This window comes from Papaver somniferum, chromosome 10 (genome assembly GCF_003573695.1).
Source record: "Papaver somniferum cultivar HN1 chromosome 10, ASM357369v1, whole genome shotgun sequence".
NCBI classification, from domain to species: Eukaryota; Viridiplantae; Streptophyta; class Magnoliopsida; order Ranunculales; family Papaveraceae; genus Papaver; species Papaver somniferum.
Genome location: NC_039367.1, coordinates 93,908,595 through 93,930,053, shown reverse-complemented (window position 1 = coordinate 93,930,053; position 21,459 = coordinate 93,908,595). Strand labels below are relative to the sequence as shown.

At 40.6% G+C, this 21,459-nt stretch overlaps 1 pseudogene; it reads left to right on the top strand.

The window, feature by feature from the left end:
• The first annotated feature begins 9,114 nt into the window (after positions 1 to 9,114).
• LOC113315236 lies at positions 9,115 to 11,647 on the top strand (annotated as a pseudogene).
• Positions 11,648 to 21,459: the final 9,812 nt, after the last annotated feature.

Genomic DNA, 21,459 nt, shown 5'->3' with positions numbered 1-21,459 from the left:
GACTTGAGTCTTTATTCAAAACAAGAACAGAAAAATAAACCAAAGCATGAAACAAGAATGTTGTCGGACAAAGATGAATTGTTGTAGGTTACTGCAAGTATGTACGACCACTCTTGAGCAATTGTTTATACTTCTATACCTAAGCGAAAGACAAGGCATCCTTCTGAGTTGCTCTCAGCTTCTTCACGAGCTGCATCCACACGAGTAAAATCTTCTGAAAGCTTTTCATAGTCTATTTCAGCTTCATCTCAGTCTACCTTTATCTGAGAATTTTTCAAATCCAACCGCGGCCAAATCTTACATGGGAAGGGTTTGATAAGCTAGTTGGGCTTGACCAGTATTTTGCACCGGGCTTAAATCTAAGTTTTAGAGTGATTTTTTAGGGACCATCGTTTTCTGAGGGGACCATGGTTTTATTAGGCCACCTTCCCTATAGTGATAAGGGATGTCCTAAAACGTTGAAATGACTAACCTACCCTTAACCTAATTTAATTTAAAACCAACCTAATAACCACCTATATATATATATATATATATATAATCACCACCTCCTCCCACCACCACCGCCCACCACCGCCGATTACCACCACCACCACCTCCGATTATCACCACCACCAACCACCGATTACCACCACCACCACCACCACCCACCATCGCCGATTACCACCACCACCACCACCACCTCCGATTATCACCACCACCAACCACCGATTACCACCACCACCACCACCGCCTATTTAAGAAATGTAACAACATCAATGCAATCACAATTAAGTTCGGTTACATAATAATTTTATCGAGTATAAAAGACGCCAGCCGCAACCTGATTCTGCCATGGACCACTCCGGAGGTATTTTCCGACAAACCCTTCGCTTTAATTTGATTTTGATTGCTTCAATCGAATAGAAATCATCAACTAGGGTTTTAGTAGGAGTTACAGAGCCATGTTCGGTTAGGACGATTTTCCAAAAAATCCTAGGTTACCTGCGAAATAATACCAGGTAACGCTACACTGTAACTTTTGAAATATTGTTGTTGCTTAGTTCGGTTAGTTAACCAAATCTGCGAAACAACCGAACTTTTAGACTGCCCTGTTCAGTTAGTTAACCAAATTATGCAAACACACTATAATACACCCACATTCCAAAAAACACAATCTTTAATTCTTATGATGATGTTCAAAGCATATATATTCTAGCTAAGGGTACATTTAATCATCCCCAAGGGAAATTGAACCTTCGTGTATAATTTTGTCCGATTCCTCCAAAGCTTTCCACATCTCCATGTTATGTTCATACATAATGCACCAACCCAACATTGTGTCGGGGTTAAATCCATTCCAATAAGAGCATCCGCATATCGGAGACAATGGACAATTGTCTTCCAACCGAAGGCATATAAAATGGTTGTGGTTAACGAGCGCAATCACCACTCTCATACGTCTAAGTTCCTCGACACATATGGTTGTTTTGGGAGTGTATGTGAAACTAGCACCTTTTGAGAAATAGTGAACCACGCAATTGAATGCATAGCCTTTCTCTTGAGCCAAAAAAAATAATTGTTGCATTACTTTTCTATCCTTCCACTCATTCCTTTTAATCGTCTCAATTGCATTGTAAATGGTGTACAAAGATGATACGTTACCCGGGTTATCTTGCTTTAATAAGCGAAGCATTGCGGAAGGTGGAATACACAATTTCCTATACTCGGCTATTTTTTCCATTTATCGAGGGGTGAGCCTTGCGGCCATTGCATGCCCTTCAAGATCATCCGGACGAGGGTGGTTATGACGACCTACCACCTTATCCATAGCTAGAAACCATTTCGTCGTTAATTTGCTCTTGCTAAATACTAGATTGAACGGACATTTGATTTTCTATTAGCACGTTGTGTTCTTCCTCGTCGTCTTTCCTTTATACTCATAACCCTTCCTCTTGTGACTAACATCGGGATCTCCACTTCTCTCACAAACCATTTCAAAACGAGTGTTGCTTTCTTTTCCATTCAAAACCAAGACGCAATTGACTCTCTTGGCATGTTCTCTAGCCCAATTCTTCGCATCAATAGGTAAGTCAAATACCAACTCATTCGCATAGTGAGTAGATGTATCTTCGAACAACATACCAATCGGAGAAGGTTGATCATGCATTGGTATAGGTTGTGATTCCATCTACAAGAAATGTAACAACATCAATGCAATCACAAATAAGTTCGGTCACATAATAATTTTATCGGGGAAACCAGACTCATTGTTCGGTTGGTTAAGCAAGTTGCAAAGCAACCGAACAAATAAAAGGAACTGAGTTCGGTAACATGTGAATTTTATCGCAACAACCGAACTAATAAAAGGAACATAGTTCGGTTACTTTGTATTTTATGTAGATAACCGAACTAGACACTGAAACTTCATATTTTTTTTGTTTGTTAAGTTCGATTGGTTATGCTGTTAGGTTCAAGTTTGCGAAACAACCGAACTTATTAAACATAGTTCGGTTAGATAGTTGGTACATGCAGTTTGTGAACCAACCGAACTGTATACACTTAGTTAAACTTTATTTTTACGTAAAGTTCGGTTAGTTGCGAACCAACCGAACATAACACTGCATCTCAGAACTTCCATTAATATGGAGTTCGGTAACCTGCGTGTTTGGATAAAATAACCGAACTACATCTTCAAATGAGTTCGGTTACTTATTCATCTCACAAGGCAACCGAACTACACCTTCAGAAAAGTTCGGTTACATGTTCTTCATATAATGTAACCGAACTGTGCAAAATCCATTTCAAAAATTTACATTTTTGGGGAAGTTTTTACCAATTCAATATACATTATCTAAGTTTGGAGCATACCTGTTCACCCAAATACTCTTCCTCCGGTTGTGGTTGATAAAATCCATCATTTTCATCTTGAGTTTCATTTTGGGGAAGAATACAATCACCATCTAAGAAATAAGACAAATCCGGATCATTTTGAAGATTAACAAATATTCTATGAGAGGATGGAGATGAAGAATCAGATGAGTTTTCATCACTTGAATACTCAAAGGGGGTGAATTGGATTTTTTTTTTATTTTCCATGTTTTTCTCCTTCATCTTCTCTAATTCTACTCTCACAATAATTCTACTCAACTAATAATAAACTCATCTTTTAATTTAATCTCACTAATTGTTTTTAACTAAATCATTTCACTAATCATACCTAAATTAATTAAGAGGGTAGATTATGTATTAAATAAATAACTAGATATGGGGTGACCTAGAATTACTTCTAATGTCTTTACCCAAAATAAAACCATGGTCCCCCAAATAAACCATGGTCCCAAAAAATCGTTCAAGTTTTAGACATGTTTATGGGAAAAATTTGGAAATTGGAATAGGCAGTTAGAAAAAAAGAACCCATACTCATTTTTTTCCGAGGCATACTGATTCATTATCCCATCTAGGGTGGGTTTATAAGAGGTGTCTAAAGGTAGTACGGTTACCTACATATCCTTAAACAATTTAAATTACTAATGTACTCTTACCCTTAAAAACTTAAAATCAAAATTCAAAATAACCTTTAAACTTAAACATATCAGCTCAACTGAGATATCACTACTACTTAGTATTGGATTCTCTAAGCTGTTTACACTACGTAGACTTTGGGAAAAATAGTAGTCACATTACAAATCCCCAAAGTGAAGTTTTTAGTCGTATACCTAATTATGTTTCTCAGAGGATAGGTCTATAGAGGACGACTCTAGAATCAACTAGGACATAAAGTGTCCGGGATTGATTTTCCCAGCTGAAAGAGCATCTCTATTTATATACTTTTAAGTAATATGGGTTGCTTAGAATTGAAGATAAGATAACTTGAGAATCAAGCAAATATTTTTAGAAGAGTATACACTAGGAACCGATTCTGTAACCATGTATAATCATTGTTCGGTTTGGAAAGTATGCCAATGAACAAAGGAAATTTGATGTTATTTTTAAACACCTAAAAATTTAATCATGATACACACACATAAGTATTTGAATGATCAATGAAGTCTTAGAAGTATTTGAGAGAGTTCTAGTAATACTAACACTACAAGAAACTTAATCTATTGTAGCACCTAATGGTTATGGCATAAACCCCATACTAGTTCCGCAATAACCTGCGTAGTAATAAGTTTATTGCTGCACCCACTCTCTATTACTGCAACAAGAGATTATACTTTTTTTCCACACTCTTTTCGTATTGTTTCTACAGTTGTGTGGCAAAAGTTTCATTTTACAGCAGTAAATTAAAGCTTTTAGCTACACCTAATAAAGGTAAGGAAAAGAAGGTACCTACCGAGAACATGGGGAGACGAGGAAGGAAATCAGCATAATTATCCATAAAAGCTTCCATCTCCTGAATATTACCTCTGCGAATTTTACCAAGGCTCTGACAAGAACGAAGACAGTCTGGTATTGAGCCATTAAGGAATCCAACTTCGAAGAAACCTCAAATGAGCTATCCAACCGTCTCGGATCCACCTCCGCAGTAAAAGGGCCCTTTGAATCCCTCAAGATAGCTTCAAGAATGGCGTCATCAGAGCTCCCAATACTCAAATTCTCAGGTAACTTATATTTACCTTGAACAAGAGTTACCCCATCAAACGCTTGAACACGAGCATGGGATACAAGAGCTTGATCGTCACCACGAAGGAGAATCGACATGGTAGAGGAAATGGGTACAAGAGCTTATACCTTGCTTAGGGTACCGCCTAAGTTCATATCCCCAGCGGAAGGGAAGGTTCGTCAAATCAGGCAACGAATGAGGTGGACCTACAACTTTGCTTACAGGGGAAGTACAAATAGACTGGTCACTCCTCATAGAAGTAGGAGTGGGATTAAAATAAAAGATACAAAGGGATATACCAACCTTCCTCTTAGGATAAGAATCTGAAGTACTAGCCCTAACGACCGGAGCTACCCCATTTGCAAACGAATCAGCCGAATATTACGAAGCCGTAAGGGAGGACAAGGGTTCCTTCGTAGTCAATACCATGGCATTGGTCACAACAGAAGCAAAATGCTAGGTACCCACATGAAAAGAAGAAGCAGAAGCCTTTGAAAAATGTCTAAGACTAGAAGGATTCAGGGGATTCTTAGAACCTTTCAAAGGAGGGATGACGCCATCATAAAGGTTGTCACCGTCCACAGAACCAACACGAACATGGCTTGGGATGTTCTTGGAAAAATACTCTTCAGTATCATCCATAGGAGGACTCAGGGCGGTGTCCTCAACATCCTCAGTATCCTAGGAATGATCTTCAACAACAACAATATCCTCCCCGGACTCCTCCACATCAATAACATCTTTCAACTTGCCCTTCCTTGAAGTATGCAAGGACCAATTGCGCACGCTAAGGATCAGGGGGAAAATACCCATATATACTAAGAAAGGGTAATGATCCTTACCTCCGCAGGTGTATCCTTGTCCGCTTCAATCGAATCCTTCCTCTCCTTGTGTAGGTGGCTACTGAATTGCTAGCAGAACCAGGAGCAGTCTCAGAAGATTAAGCAGGGGCAACCTGTGGGTGAAAACTTCAAAGCTTCAAAATAAAGTTCAAATGCAGGTATAAAACAAAGATGTTTATACGGAGGTTACCTTGTCAAAAGAAGTAGGGTTAAAAACCCAAGGCTGATATCCATCATATTTTGAAGGCAGAGACGAAGGAGAACGAGCAACACTAGGATCAGTTGTGGTAACCCACGATCCCAAGGACCAATAATCCAAAGAGGAGTACGTGCCCAACGCTTATCATGATCAAGTTGAATGTGATCAGTATGGGGTAAGAAAAACTTGACAGAGTAAGGAATAACAGAAAGCCCATTCTTATCGATCTCTTCTAGAAAGCGAAGGGTGTTGCCTTCCCTAACTTGCTTAGTAGTAACATGAATTCGGCGCAAAACTATACTCCAAGGAAGAAGATTGCTCTTCTGAATAACCTCACCATATGTAGCATTGAAATTTACAGAAGTAAAGTCCTACTTCTTACACCTCCCAGGAGCAAAAAGATCGTAAGACTTCAGAGATGTCTTACACTTACTACAATACCAGCATTCATGGAGCTCTCTCCAAAAGTTACCAGTATACTGCACTATGCCTCGAAGCCGAGTCTTGTTCAACGAGTCATCCCTAGCCGATAGGACATCATAGTAAAAGGGTATTTTCTGCAATAAAGAGGAAGGAGCATACCTGCGTCCAACCGGCCTACACTGATCAACAAGTGATTTTCATCATAAGGAAAGTCCTTAATCAAATATTCAGTAAGAAGTCGGGACTATTCACGAAGGATATCTCGAACCTATCCAAACGGAAAGACCTGAAAATGTTAGCAAGTTTCCAGGTTCGGTAGCTATCTTTCTCATGCAGTTGCATCCTTTGTAGCTCATAATGAGGCGGAGCAGAAGGAAGATTATCATCAACAACTTCTTCAACCTCAGGTTGCTCAGCAGCCTCAGGTATCTCAGCATCCTCAGGTATCTCAGTGGGAGGAGAGGGGGTAGCGCCTGGATGGTCAACGCGCGTAGGTGAATGAACAACAAATCTTGACCTAAATCCCTTATGTGCAGGCTTCTTCGAGAGTCTCATGATAGTGGCACCAACAAAGAAGAGAAAGATCTTCAAAAAATGCTCGAAAACACTAACAGTAGCATAAATCCATTCAAGCCCAAAACCTTGTTCAAATCAAACATGAACATTTATAGGGGGTGGGTCAATTTATTCACAACAGGAAGAGAACCAAATTATCAATTTTAACGAAGAAGCGAAATTTGATCATCGTGATGATAATCATTCCTAAGATTGATCACTACGATGGTCAGGGACATAACACAAAAGGAAAATAACCCATTCTCCAAAACAACATCAAGAAGGAAATAAAAGAAAAAATAGGGGCATGCATGTACAAAACATCATCCACAGTCGAAGAACAAATGAAGAAAATGATGAAGCATGCGTGGAAAACAAAACGGAAAAAGCAAGAGAGCCAAAGCAGAAACTCCCCGGAATCAACGAAGAAGATGAACAGTTGAAAAATATGGAGAAAATTCTCTCAAAAGGACAAAAGAGAAAGCGACAGTAGGAGAACAAAAAGGAGATTAATGTTTTATTCTTCCTTAAAAGCTTCCTCTTATAGGCGACCGAGAAATCCAAAATTACAGTTATCCCTAAATCTAAGGGGCAGTTATTGCATGGAGTACAAGTGGGGACCACCAAAACCGTGCATGCAAAAGTGGCGGCTTAAAAGAATATTTTCTTCTCATCCTACCCTGGGCAGAATATGAAATAAAAGAGGCAAACTGTGAATACTAATAATCCTTTATACACGTGTCACGCTATTGGCGGTCGTGTGCAAGATAATAAAGTGACACTGGCGATTCACAGGATCCTGAGATGCAACAGATCCCTTCTCAATATACTTTATCTTATCTCGAGGAAGCTTACCTCGACAGTAGAGATGAAGGGATACATCCTAGGCTAGGGGCGTAACAGCTGTCGAGGGGACAGAGACAGCTGACATATCCAATCATCATTAAATGCAATAAACAAAATCCTTGGCGTGTAGATAAGAACGTGCTGGCAGCGTCTGACTAGCGAAGGCTCGCGGCGAACGAAGATGCAATTTGACCGAAGGTTGGGCAGTCTTTGAGGGCACACGGGCTAGCTGAGGTGGAAGAGTCCGGTTTGAGAAGACTGCAATCGACGAAGGTACAATAGGTACGGAGGATACATCAGAACTCGATGAACCAAAAGACAACAAAGATTTCCCCGGGGCTGAAGATACTATAAATAGAGAGCTTCACCAACATACAAGAGGCATTCAATTCATCAAGGAAGATCTAGTCTTAAGCTTATACCTCATCAATGTCTAGAATTTAAATATTAACTTCAACTTGAGTTCTCTTTATTATTACTTTGGGAAGCATGTAAGATCTTTGTAACACTACACCATAATACAAAATCATCACTGGACGTCGACAAATGTCGAACCACGTAATTCCTTGTGTCACTTGATAATTTAATAGCATTTCTGTGTATCCATTGTTATCTTGAATACCTTTTATTACTTAGCTTTATCAGTTAAAATGAGATATCATTACTTCATAGTATTGGATTCTCTGAGCTGTTCATATCACCTAAGCTATGGGAAAAATAGTAGTCACAATTTGCGAAAGAAGGCATTTGTAGGTGCGGCAAAACTGCATATTCTAGAATGCTTGGGGCTTCCAATGAAAAAGACATGCAGTGGTTTACAGTGAACGAACATGAGAGTCTGATTCACATTGTTCCAATGTGGACGATCGCGAGCTTCAAACGGATGAAAATACATATCAAACCAGTACTCGGTGAGGTTTAAAATCTTTACTAGATCAGTTCACTTATAGCAGTTTAACGTAACAATGTGCTGATATCATTCTTCTAGTCGTACCTTTACTCCTTTAGTTGGACCTACACTCCTGACATACTGTATCTGGTATGACCATTGTGAGTTCTAAGAAAAATATTTAAGTTGGATCAACTCGTTTACCATATCCATTTACCTGTTTTGCTCAATACTGAGAGCTCTTCTTCCATAGCCTGCCACCACAATGGGTCTTGCACCATCATTATATATTTAGGTTTTCGGGAAGATTTTTTACCACCAGCAACAGCAACCCTGACCCTGACCCTGACCTAAGATTTTTTACCACCAGCTTGCACCTTCTTCCCTATGCACATGAAACTTCCTAAAATATAGTCTAGACTCTAGATATTAATTAGGAAACGTATAGATACATGCATGATTTGAACCTAAACAGTTTCATTGGCGTATCAAAAGCTGAGAGAGAGCTAAAAACCTCTTCTTCTAAAACTGCTCTGTTACCCACGGTGGTTCTCTACTGTCAGGTTGTTTATCTCAAACTTATTAGATGTTATATGTTAGTTTTGGTCATAAGATTCTTCTTTACTACGTGATGAATTGGTTGCATGCGCAAATTTGTGTTGTATGTTCGCGTTAATAAATTATTTACACAAGTTATTCTCTGGTTCTGGTGTATATTAGGTAGGGATCCTTCTACTGATAAAACAAGAGCAAAGTTCGTTCATAACTATTAGATATGGTGAAGATTACGACTCAGGAGCTCCATCGTATTATGGACCTGAAACATAATATTAGGAACATGCCAGTCATTGCTCATGTAAACCATGGAAAATCCACACTTACAGATTCTCTAGTGGATGCTGCTGGTATCATTGCGCAAGAAGCTGCTGGTGATGTTCGGATGATGGATACCCATGCAGATGAGGCAAAACATGGCATGACTATAAAATCAACTGGTATCTCTCTATATTACGAGATGACTGATGAGTCTTTGAAGGACTACAAAGGAGAAAGAGTTGGTAATGAGTACCTCATCAACCTTATTGATTCACCTGGTCACATTGATTTCTCTTCTGAAGTCACAGCTGCATTACGTATTACTGATGGTGCACTTGTGGTGGTGGACTGTGTTGATGGTGTCTGTGTCCAAACTGAGACTGTCCTACGACAAGCTCTTGGAGAAAGGATCAGGTCTGTTCTGACTGTCAACAAGATGGACAGATGTTTCCTTGAGCTACAGGTCGACGGAGAAGAGGCTTATTAGAATTTCTCCAGGTTCATCGAGAATGCCAATGTAATTATGGCCACGTATGAAGATCCAATCCTGGGCGACGTCCAAGTTTACCCTGACAAAGGAACGGTTGCCTTTTCTTCTGGTATGCACGGTTGGGCTTTCACTTTAACCACTTTCGCAAACATGTATGCTTCCAAGTTCGGAGTTGATGTCAGTAACATGACGGAGATGCTTTGAGGTAAGAACTTCTTTGACCCAGCAACTAAGAAATGGACTACCACAAGAACTGCTTCTGCTACATGCAAGTGTGGGTTTGTCCAGTTCTGTTATGAACCGATCAAACAGATCATTTCCACTTGCATGAATGATGAAAAGGACAAGTTGTGGCCTATGTTGCAAAAGCTTGGCGTCACAATGAAGAATGACGAGAAAGAGTTGATTGGGAAGCCTTTGATGAAGCGTGTGATGCAGACTTGGCTACCTGCAGCTTCTACGCTTCTTCATATGATGATCTTTCATCTCCCCTCTCCTTCAACAGCTCAGAGGTACCATGTAGAGAACTTGTACGAGGGTCCTCTTGATGACCAGTATGCCGATGCCATCAGAAACTGTGATCCCGAAGGTCCATTTATGATGTACGTGTCTAAGATGATTCGCACCTCCGAAAAGGGTAGATTCTTTGCCTTTGGTCGTGTCTTTTAAGGTAAGGTTGGAACGGGTGCTAAGGTCAGAATCATGGGACCTAATTACGTTCCTGGCGGGAAGAAAGACTTGTACACCGAGAGTGTCCAGAGAAGTGTTATCTGGATGCAAGAGAAACATGAGTCTATTGAGGATGTACCTTGCGGTAACACGGTTTCTCTAGTTGGATTGGATCAATTTATCACCAAGAATGCAACACTAACAAACGAAGAGGAAGTTGATGCTCATCCTATTAGAGCCATGAAGTTTTCTGTTTCTCCCGTTATGCGTGTTGCTGTGCAGTGTCAGTTTTCCTCTGACCTTCCCAAGCTGGTTGAAGGGCTTAAGTGTTTGTCCAAATCCGATCCTTTGGTGGTATGTACCATTGAGGAGTCGGGCGAGCACGTTGTTGCAGGTGCTGGAGTACTTTATGTTGAGAACTGTTTGAAGAACTTGCAGAAAGATTTCATTGGTGGTGCAGGAATTTACATGTCTGATCCTGTAGTTTCATTCCGTGAGACAGTGCTACAAAAATCTTCCAGAGCTGTGATGAGCAAGTCTCCAAACAAGCACAACCGTTTCTACATGGAGGCGCGGCCGCTTGAGGATGGACTTGCTGAAGCCATCGATGATGGCCGTATTGGGCCAGGAGATGATCCCAAAGTTCGGTCAAAGATCTTATCTGAAGAGTTTGGATGGAATGAGGATCTTGCAAAGAAGATTTGGTGTTCTGGTCCTGATACTACTGGTCCGAACATGGTTGTGGATACGTGTAAGGGAGTTCAGTATCTTAATGAAATCAAAGATTCAGTTGTCGCAGGGTTTGAGTGGGCGTCAAAGGAGGGTGCGGTAGCAGAAGAGACCATGAGGGGTATATGCTTTGAGCTATGTGATGTAGTTCTCCATTCTGATGCCGGTCACAGATATAGTGGGCAGATCATTCCAACCGTTAGGAGGGCTATGCATGCCTCACAGCTCATAGGCCAGCCTAGATTTTTAGAACCTGTTTACCTAGTCGAGATCCGAGCTTCGCTGAATGCTCTTGGTGGTGTTTACAGTGTTCTCAATCAGAATCGTGGCCACGTCTTTGAGGTAACGCAGCCCAGGATCTCCACTCTACAATATCAAAGCTTATCTACCCGTCAGTGAGTCATTTGGTTTCTGTTACCAGCTTAAGAATGCGACATCAGGACAGGCTTTACCCCAGTGCGTGTTTGATCACTGGGATATAATCATGGCTGATCCTTTGGATCCTAATACTTATGCTGCAGATCTCGTTAGGGACATAAGGAGGAGGAAGGGTTTGGAGGCACAGATAACCCCTCTTTCGGAATTTGAAGACGAGCTTTAAGTCTATGATTTGGGTGTTATCTGTTATCTTTCAGCTAATTTACTTTACTTGATGATCTAATTTTTCTTTAGTACACAACCAGTGTATGTTTACAAACTATTTGAACATCCGAGTAGATTTTTTATTTCTTTTGATCGATTCCGAGTACATATATTTGATCACCAAATTCAGCATACAACATAAATATTTGATTAAGCACTGGAAAAACATGAAAAGTATCAGTCTTTTTCAGTCAACTCTAGTCAAGTCATAGCATCCTCATTTTTAAATTAGACACTACCTAGGACTAGCCGGATGTCATCTCTGTTAACTTATTTCTACTGACATCGTACCTTTTATAACTACTGGATTTCTGTTAACTTATTTCTACTGACATCGTACCTTTTATAATTAATGGAAATCCATTAGCACATCCAAATAGGAAACAAACAAGATATAAGACATAACAAATATTTTGGACAAGAAAATATTTATTGATCAACCACTCCAGGAAGTGAAAATACAAGTTTTGGATACCGGGAAAACCCTACTCTCACCCTCTAAGCAAGACTATTATTACCCCAAAATCTCGACCCCCTACATTGCTCAAGGGTCTCTATTTATAGACCATCCAATCGTAATGGAATACAGCTCATTTTACTTCGCCTTATCGTCACCAGGTTCTCGTGGAGGTGTTTTATATTTCGCCCAGACCATTTTCCATAAAGTTTTTCCCTTCCTTTCGCTGACAACCTTGGAAGTGTGTCGGGACAGCTGTCTCTTTTTTTGTTCGACAATTTTCTGACTTCGCAGATTAACATTCCAACTAAGTAACCTTACTTCGCCTATCTGATTTCGTGACTGGTGCCTTGTTGGGTACTCCAATTGATCCTTCGCGTTTTAGATTCATTATGCGAGTTACTTCATTTTGGGATTCCTCCTTGCGTACAGGTTTTCTTATTTCGTGTCGTTAATCAGTGACGAGGTGATTCTGACTTTTGATTTGACAAGTCACTGATTGGGATCTTGGGAACGATGCAAGATATTTGAGTGAGATTCTTCAGACCTAATTCGTGCCTTCCTGTACGACCACGTGGCGAGCCTATTTTTTGTACCTACATTTTGCCTTTTCTTATTCTGTTCGAGTCACATGAGGACGGAATAAGAACCGCTCGGAATTCCTTGGCTGCCACGTTCTCTTGGTAACCGGCTGCTACCGGTCAGGATTCCTCGAACGTGTCGACAACTCGTTTTTCCGGTTATCTCCTTTATACTATAAATATCACGTTTTAACCTGGTTCTGAGTTTCTTCTTCATTATTCTTTGCTTCGAACTCACGTCTTTACTGCTCCTACTCCTGCTTCTGCCATTTATGTCATCCTTCTTTTCTTTCAATTTTTCTCGCTTTTCTTTTGTCTTCGTGGCCCCAAAGAAAGCTTCATCACCTACCCCACTCAATACCTTCGAGGAATTCCAAGCAGACTTTCAGAAGATAGGATTAACTTTGACCCCCGCCGTCGATTCTTTTGTAAGTCCTCCTATCTTTGCAACTCAAGACATGGAGCTTAATTATAGGTGGATTCAGTCCGATGTTTGGTCTGCAGACAAGATGATTGTCACCGTTGGTCAGTTAAGAGCTGGGTTATCTTTTCCCCTCTACGACCCCTCTAACCCTGTCTTCCTCGAGATTCTGAACAGACTTCAGTGTGGAGCTTTCCAGCTTTCTGGCAATGCAATTCGCATCTCCAACGAGTTTATGATTCACTCAAAGAATGACACTTCGCAAGTTCCGTTAGTGGCTAAGGAGTACGACACTCGTGATTATAATGTGGACTCTTTCGTGGCTAATTATTCCGCTAGATTTACATGCACGAGAAAGTATCAAGAGTGGGGTATTGAGCTCATCAGGAACACCATTTATGCCCCGTCCAAGGCTCTTCTTTTAGACTTGGATCCTCTCAAACCGGGGCGAGATGACCGACTTCGCTCTTCTTGTGACGAAGACTGGACGATGTTTCCTCTGGTGGTAGGGGGGCCCTTAGTCTGGGGTGTTGATGAGAAAGGGATTCCTCGCACTGGTCCTCTTCCAGAACATTGTTATCTTGCCGGCTGCGATCCCTGGAAGCTTCGATGGTCCACGCCAACTGAGGTATTACTTTTTCTCTTAGACCTTTATATTTCTTTGGGATTTGTTCGTTCTTATATCCCCTTTCCTTTTTATTCAGTACGAGATTCTTGTTGCTGGTCTTCTCAAGGATCGCAAGGAAAGGGGTGTTACTGTTGAATCTCCTGCTCCCAATCAGGTATCCACTTCGCACATTACCTTATTTTTCGCAATGTAACCTTAGATTCTAACCCTTTACTTTTCGTAGGATGATATTCCCCTTGTTAAGCAGCCTGCTGCCGACCCAACTGGGGGACGAAAAAGACATGATCATCACACTCCGCCTTCCCCTTTAAATCAGGTATCTTTAATTTTCTGAAAATTACCACTTCATGTGTTACAATCCCGTCATCCCCTAATCGTTTTGAACTTGTTATTTCACATACTGGTACCTCACATGCCCCTTCTTTTGGCGATCCTAAAAGGCAACGTAGGACCTTGGACTTGGCTGGTTTGACCGCAGTTAGGAGTTCTGTCGTTCCCCCAACTCATCATGCTCCTCCTAAGCATCAGTCTTCTTGCTCTCGTACAACTACTTCTCCCAAAATTGTTGATCCTCCCGTTCCTCCTCCTTTGGTCGTGCATCGCGAGGAATCCCCTGAGAAACCTTCCCCTTGTAAAAGGGGAAAGCAAAAGGTTTCGCCTGTGGTGTCTAATCCTATTTATGATCCCGACATGAAGTTTCTGCAAGATATTTATCACAAGGCTCGCGAAGATCCCGCCATGAGGTCTCGTTCCCTTGAGTCTCTGGCGAATTTCAGTGCTGATGAATTTCTCTCTCAAGATTCATCCGTCCTGCTGGACGCCTCCATGAATTTGACTCTCCAACAACATTCCGCTTTAATGAATCTGGTGAGCCTTTTACACTTCTTCAACTGCATCTTCGTAGCATTGCGAGACCCGTTTCTAAATTTCTATTTGTCGGTTCGCAGGAAGTTAATCGTCACATTCCCAGCTTAGTGGAGATTAGGCTTGTCCGCGAGAAAACGAGGAAGGATGGTGCTCAAATCAAGGCCTTGAAGAAGGAGCTTAACGAAGAGAAAGAATACTCCACTAAGAAAGACAAGAAGATGGAGAAGCTTCAGAGTATGTTCTTTCCCTTGTAGATCCATTTCTTGCCTTTTCATTATGTCTGTTATTTTCTTATTTCGTATTTCGTCAATCTCGATGCATGAAACGTCAAATAGATGCTTCCGAAGCGTCTGCCTTACTTGAAGATATTTGTGCTGAAAACTTGAACCTCTCAACTCAAAATGATTGCTATGTGACTGAAAATGAGATTTTGAATGAGAAGGTCGAGACCCTTTTCTCGCAAGTGGACCGTTTGTCTATCGATTGCTCTCGTAATGAAGAATTTAATCATCATTTTCACGACGAGAATAAACACCTCAAGTTAGAACTCCAGCGAGTCAATAACTCTCTCACCACTACGAGGAATCTTCACTCCTCATACATATTTTTAATTAAGAGATTGGAGGAAGATAAGGAACGCGTAATCAACAGGAATAATCAAGTATTGGTTGATCTTCGTAAATCTTGTGGCGTAGTTACTGGTTTGAACAAGGAGATTGATTTTCTGAAGAAAAAGGTGGAATTTCTTCAGGCTCAACTGAAGGATTCTTCGTTCCCAAAGTCCGTTAAATCTTATTCTCAGGTTAAGTGTGTTTATCTTCGTAAGAACAAGGGTACTCTCGTCATACATCCCAACAAAGATACTTCGAAGTCTGGTCATGGCAAAGGCTGGGACAATTCGTATCACGAGTTATGCGTTCAGCTCCGAGAGTTGAATCTAGAAGTCTCCATGCTAGATCATTTGTATTCTGATATCTAAGAGACTTTGAACACCACTATCTTACAAATGGAAGGTAGTTTTAGGTGTTGTGCATAGTTATGGTTAGATCAAATTTCAGGTTTCTGATAAAATCTTATTTCGTCTTTGTAGAATCCGAAGAGCGTTACAAGAATCAAGTCCTTCACCTTTCTCGTGAAAGGGATGAGTCTCGCAACGAGGCTTCTCGCCTCAGAGATGAAGTTAAGGATTTGAATGCTGATATCGACGATATGATGGAGGATTCCGCAAAATTAGCGAAGTTATCTCGTAAGAATACCCAGAACTACCTGGTATCTCTCTTCAACAATTTCTGCGATGAGCGTGGCCTCTCTCATCCCACCTTTCCTCTAGAAATATTCTCTGACGATGAGCATCCAATCGACGACAGAATCGTCTCAGGCGAAGAAGAGAGGTTTGATGAAGGTGACGAGAATCAGAAGAACGAGGAGGCCAAGGTCGAAGAGGAAAATCCCAAAGATTCATTTGCTTCTACAAGTTTTCCCTGACAACCCTCAAATCCTAATGCAGATACCGGTGTCTTGGCGAGGCTGGTGGTGATATCCCCAAAATATCAGTCACTGATGGCATTCCTCTTCAGCAACAATCTTAACTTCTCTTTTTCCATACTTTAAGTTTCAACCTTAGTTATTTTGGAAACAATTTCTCCATCTGGGCGCTCCCAAGCTTGGGGGGCAGAATATCTTGGATCCTTTTATATATTTTCGGTTGTTTTTCAAGTAATATACTTTCGTTAAGTCATATCAGTATCATAGTTTTCTAACAGAGTATCACACCTCCCCTCGTCGAGTATATACTTGCCGAGGGAAGACTCAAAAGAATAATAAAATTTAAAGTATATACTTTCCTCTTATTCTTTTGTTCCTTCCCGAGGCATGAAATGGATTAGTTGATATTTTGGCGAAGTAATTCTGGTTTTATCTCGCTCAGGCTTCGAACTCTATTACTTTCCCCATTGCGTATTCTTATTTTGAGATCTCGCTTATGCCCCCGTGTTGTCCTTGTCTTTTGTTGCTTAAACTTTCTTCCACTGTCTTATTTTGTTTGCCCTTGCCTCTATTTCGCATTTCATGATAATCTTGTTCCTGGTGTTTGCTTGTGTTTGCCTCCGTATTGCCTTTAATGTTATTCCGGGTAAGGGTTTCAATTCTGTTTCTTATTCGTGTGTTACTTTTCGAGGTCTTATTGTGCCTCCTAATTATGGTCTTATTGCACCTCATCCTTTTTGAAGGATCTTAATTCGACGAAGTATCAGGCGCTTATTATTCTTTCAAATAATAATCCATTAACCTCGTCTTAACATTCGTTTTGAACCCCATCTTGCGACAATGTGACATGCCTAGATATTCCCATGAATGTTAGCCCCATGACATTGCCGTCTTTTTTGGTCACACAACTCCCTAATCTAGAGGGTGTCATCCCTTTATATTCCCCCTGATTTCCCCTTCAAGGAGGTTAACCCTAACATGCATGTTGGTCTCCTCACATCCAGTTATTACGACATTCAGTTGTTTTTGTGACTTCTTATCCCCTTCGCCGATATGGCTCGTGGTTACAAAGTCACACCCTAAGTGGGGTTTCTTTGGGATCGAGTGCATCGTAGCCAAAAATTGCCATATGGACATGGCCGGTAACGCTCCAGACGTCCCAGGCACCCGCAGCTCAACCGAATACGTCGGCGCCTTGGTCATATTTATGCACCCCTTACCGAAGGCCATCATAAAAGGGACCCTCGACGGATAGGTCTTATCATTTACCCTAGCTTATCGTTCTGAGAGTTGTTCACGACGTGCGTTAGGACTTGCCTCTTGCACTCTCGTGCAAACTAGGGTGCACGCCGTGGTTTTAAGTTTCCCTAGAAACTGTTTATTTCGTGTATCTTATTTTCCTCCTAATGCGAGGTCTTATTCTGTTTGGGTTGGGGTTTATTTATTTTTTTGGTTATTCCGTATGTATGAAAATTCACATCCTTGAGTTGATTCATCAAAATTCAAAAATATCATTGTTACCATTTTGTAAATCTGATACATTGCCAAATGATAAATTCATTATAATAAGTACAATCTTCTTTTTTCTACGACCCTTCTTTGGTTATTAGTATTCTTCTTCTGTGCGAATATGTTCAGATTGATACTTTTTCAACTCCTTCATCTTTACCTCATTCCTGATTTTGAACAATGTCCAAAATAAAGGGTGTTTTGTTGAAAACGCATAGATGAATGAGCACACTAAATCTTCTTCTGACAACCTTCCTTTCAGCTCACCGCAAATCGTATCCGATCTCGCCACAATACTTCGCAGGCTTTCATTTTCTGAAAAAGCGAGGGTCTAACAACACCACCCAATATTTCGTTTAGCAATCTAGATTAAAGTAGACAGTCAGACTCAATCTAGATTAAAGTATCTCAAGGAGTCAATATCTCTCACTTGTTTTGATTTACTCAAGCTAAAACAATAGCGAGTCTTTAATCAAACACAAGGAATAACTTGGACGCTACCAAAGACCAATATCCAAGGATCAATCAATATCAATCAACAACCAAAGGTTGGATTTCCAATTGATGATATTAACGCACAACCTGTATTATTTCAATTATATAAAATATAATGCGGAAAAGAAATAACACATACACCAGAAGTTTTGTTAACGAGGAAACTGCAAATGCAGAAAAACCCCGGGACCTAGTCCATATTGAACACACATTGTATTAAGCCGCTACAGACACTAGCCTACTCCAAGCTAACTTCAGACTGGAATGTAGTTGAACCCCAATCAGTATCCCACTGATCCAAGGTACAGTTGTACTACCTACGCCTCTGATCCCAGCAGGATACTGCGCACTTGATTCCCTTAGCTGATCTCACCCAAAACTAAGAGTTTCTGCAACCCAAAATCGCAGACTTGATAATAAACAAATCTTTCTCACACAGAAAAGTCTATAAAAGGATAAATCTGTCTCCCACAGAAAAACCCTAGGTTTTGTTCCTTCTTAAAATATAAAATCAAGGTGAACATGAACCAATTGATAATCCGGTCTTATATTCCCGAAGAACATCCTAGATTAATCAATCACCTCTCAAAAATCCTTCTTGACTACACAAGCGGTTTGTCGAGGAATCACAAACAGTGAGACGAATATGTTTGTGACTTCTTTATCTTGCCTATCAGAGAACTCTCACGATATCAAGCCAATCAATAGATTGTACTCGTACGATAGAATATGCAAGATCAGATCACACAACTACGATAAAAGTAGTATCGGTCTGGCTTCACAATCCCAATGAAGTCTTTAAGTCGTTAACCTGGTTTTAGAGAAGAAAACCAAAGGTTAAAGGAGAATCGACTCTAGCGAGCGCACTAGTATCACACAGACGTGTGGGGATTAGTTTTCCACAATGCTAGATGTCTCCTTTATATAGCCTTCAAATCAGGGTTTTTCCTTAGTTACAAAGCAATCCATATTCATCGTTAGATGAAAACCTGATTTAGATTCAAGCTAATATTTCTCAACCGTTATATCGAAAACTTAGCTTGTCATACACACTTGGGTAGACGTTTACTGGGTTTGTGAAAACCGTACCCAAACGTGTACGTGTATGTTGGTTCAACATAGTAACCCAAAAGGTTAACCATATGAGCATTTCATATTGACTTAGTTCTTCTTCACCATAACTAGTTCAATTGACTCAAATGAACTAGTTAGAGAGTTGTTCAATTGCTATGAGATCCTATGTAACTACAAAGAGACAATCGAAACAAAGATGATTCGATTCGATGAATCGGCTCATGAACTTTATAGCCACGGTTTGCATAAAGCATTCCTTAGTAATTTAAGTTTCATGTTCAGAGCACATCTTTAGATCATAACCACTAAGCTCACAAATAAGTTCACGGACTTAAGGCAACCGGCAGAGTTTTCCAAACTCAGCAGAAAATCTCGGCAAAGAGACTTCCGCCAGTTCGCGGACTAGGTTCGCGGACTGAGTTCGGGGACTAAACACGCAAACAAGTTTTTGGAAAATCCCAGCAGAAATTCTCGGCAAGAGAACTTCCGTCAGTTCGCGGACTGAGTTCGCGGACTGGGTTCGCGGACTTGGCAAAGCCAATTCCTCCGGTTTCTCTCAATCAACAAAGTTCGAAAACTTCGGATTAAGGAATACATGGTTATGTAATCTAAACTCTCATTCCAATCATTGAGACATTCTCAGAGGACGTTATATAGCCGTTATTCACAGACCGTTTCACGTCAGAGCAATTCTCAAAGTAATTGAAACTTTTCATGACTTTCGTCACTAGGTGAAGATAAACTTGATCAAAGCGAAACTCTTTACCAACACACGATTTCGAGAAAAAGATAAGTAGTGAATACTCAGCTCGAAATGTCAAATGTGTATGATCCAGTCTATATATCATACGACTTTTTTCCTCATAAGAAGTAGGAGATAGAATAGATAGACTTTTGAGTGATAGATAAGTTCAAGTATCCACATACCTTTTTGTTGATGAAGTTCCACGGTTCCTTGAGTAGATCTTCGTCGTTGTATGATGAATCGCCATGATGTCCTTGAGCTCAACTACACTTTTCTATCCTAGTCCGAGACTTAGCTATAATAAACTAGAAATCAAGACTCATAGTTTTGATCACTAACATTGAAAAACATGCTTGATATAGCAACGCATGCGAGGTCGACCGAGCTATGATCTAATATTTTCCCTTTGTTTCAACGAGAATGCTATTTCCGGTTTGCAGGGCTTACTTCTCGCACATTTGTTCATCATTTCTGGCTGCCCCTGCAATCCAGATGTTCTTCCTACCGCCGAGAGATTGCTTGTTGTTCCCTTCTTACTGGCCATCATCAATTGTTGCGTTCGATATTTATTTTCTCTGAACTCCCTCCTGTTATTTTGTATGGCTCTTTTCAAATCTTCCCTTTCATCTCGCTCACCTCGCCTCTCCGTATTTCGCCAATACTCATGATACCCATCAACTGCCAATTTACTTCCCGAGGCATTCTCTCCTCTTAGGGTGTTGTGCTCCGCTTGTTTTTCTTTCAGGTGTTTATTCTTAGTTACGAGTTTCTCGTTTTTCCTTTCTAGCCTTATCCGTTCCCTTACCAGGTCTTCTTTCCTTCGCCTTTCTTGGTAGAGTTCTTCCTTTAATCGTTTCATCTCCTTGTCTTCTCCACAAGTGTTTTTCTGCTTATTTCTAGAACTTTGTGCTTCCCTTCCTTCGACGTTTCCTTCAGTTTCTTGTATCGATATCCTTTTGCGCTTAGTAACGTTTGCCTTTTCTCCACCTCGTGGGGTTTGTTTTTCCTTGGCGATGGGGGTTTCTTTCTCATTTTTTGTTACTTTGCTTGCCTCAGCTATTTTCCCTCTCTTTGTCTTTCCATTTTGCTTTAGTTCCATTCGAATTTCCTTCTCCGGTGTTACCTCATGGTCCTTTTCATTGGCAACCAACATTTTATCCAACTCTTATATACCCTTTTGTGACGTAGTCTGCGCTTCGCTTACCCCAAATTTGAATACCATCAGCTGCTCTGCCCTTTTTGCTTCGCGCGTCTTCTTCTTTTGTTATATCTTTTTTCTTATTTTCTCGTCATAGTTATGGACTTCCTTTTGGTTACCTTCTTGAACTTCCTTCAGATATCCTCTGATCTCTCCTACCTTACTTGGCATAGGGAATCGTATTGCCTGATGATATGTTGAAGCAACTCCTTTTATCCCTTGTATCCACGGCCGGCCTATGAGAACGTTATAAGGAGAGTCTATATCTATCACGCAGACTGTAACTTTTGTTTCCAACTCGCCCGCGAAAT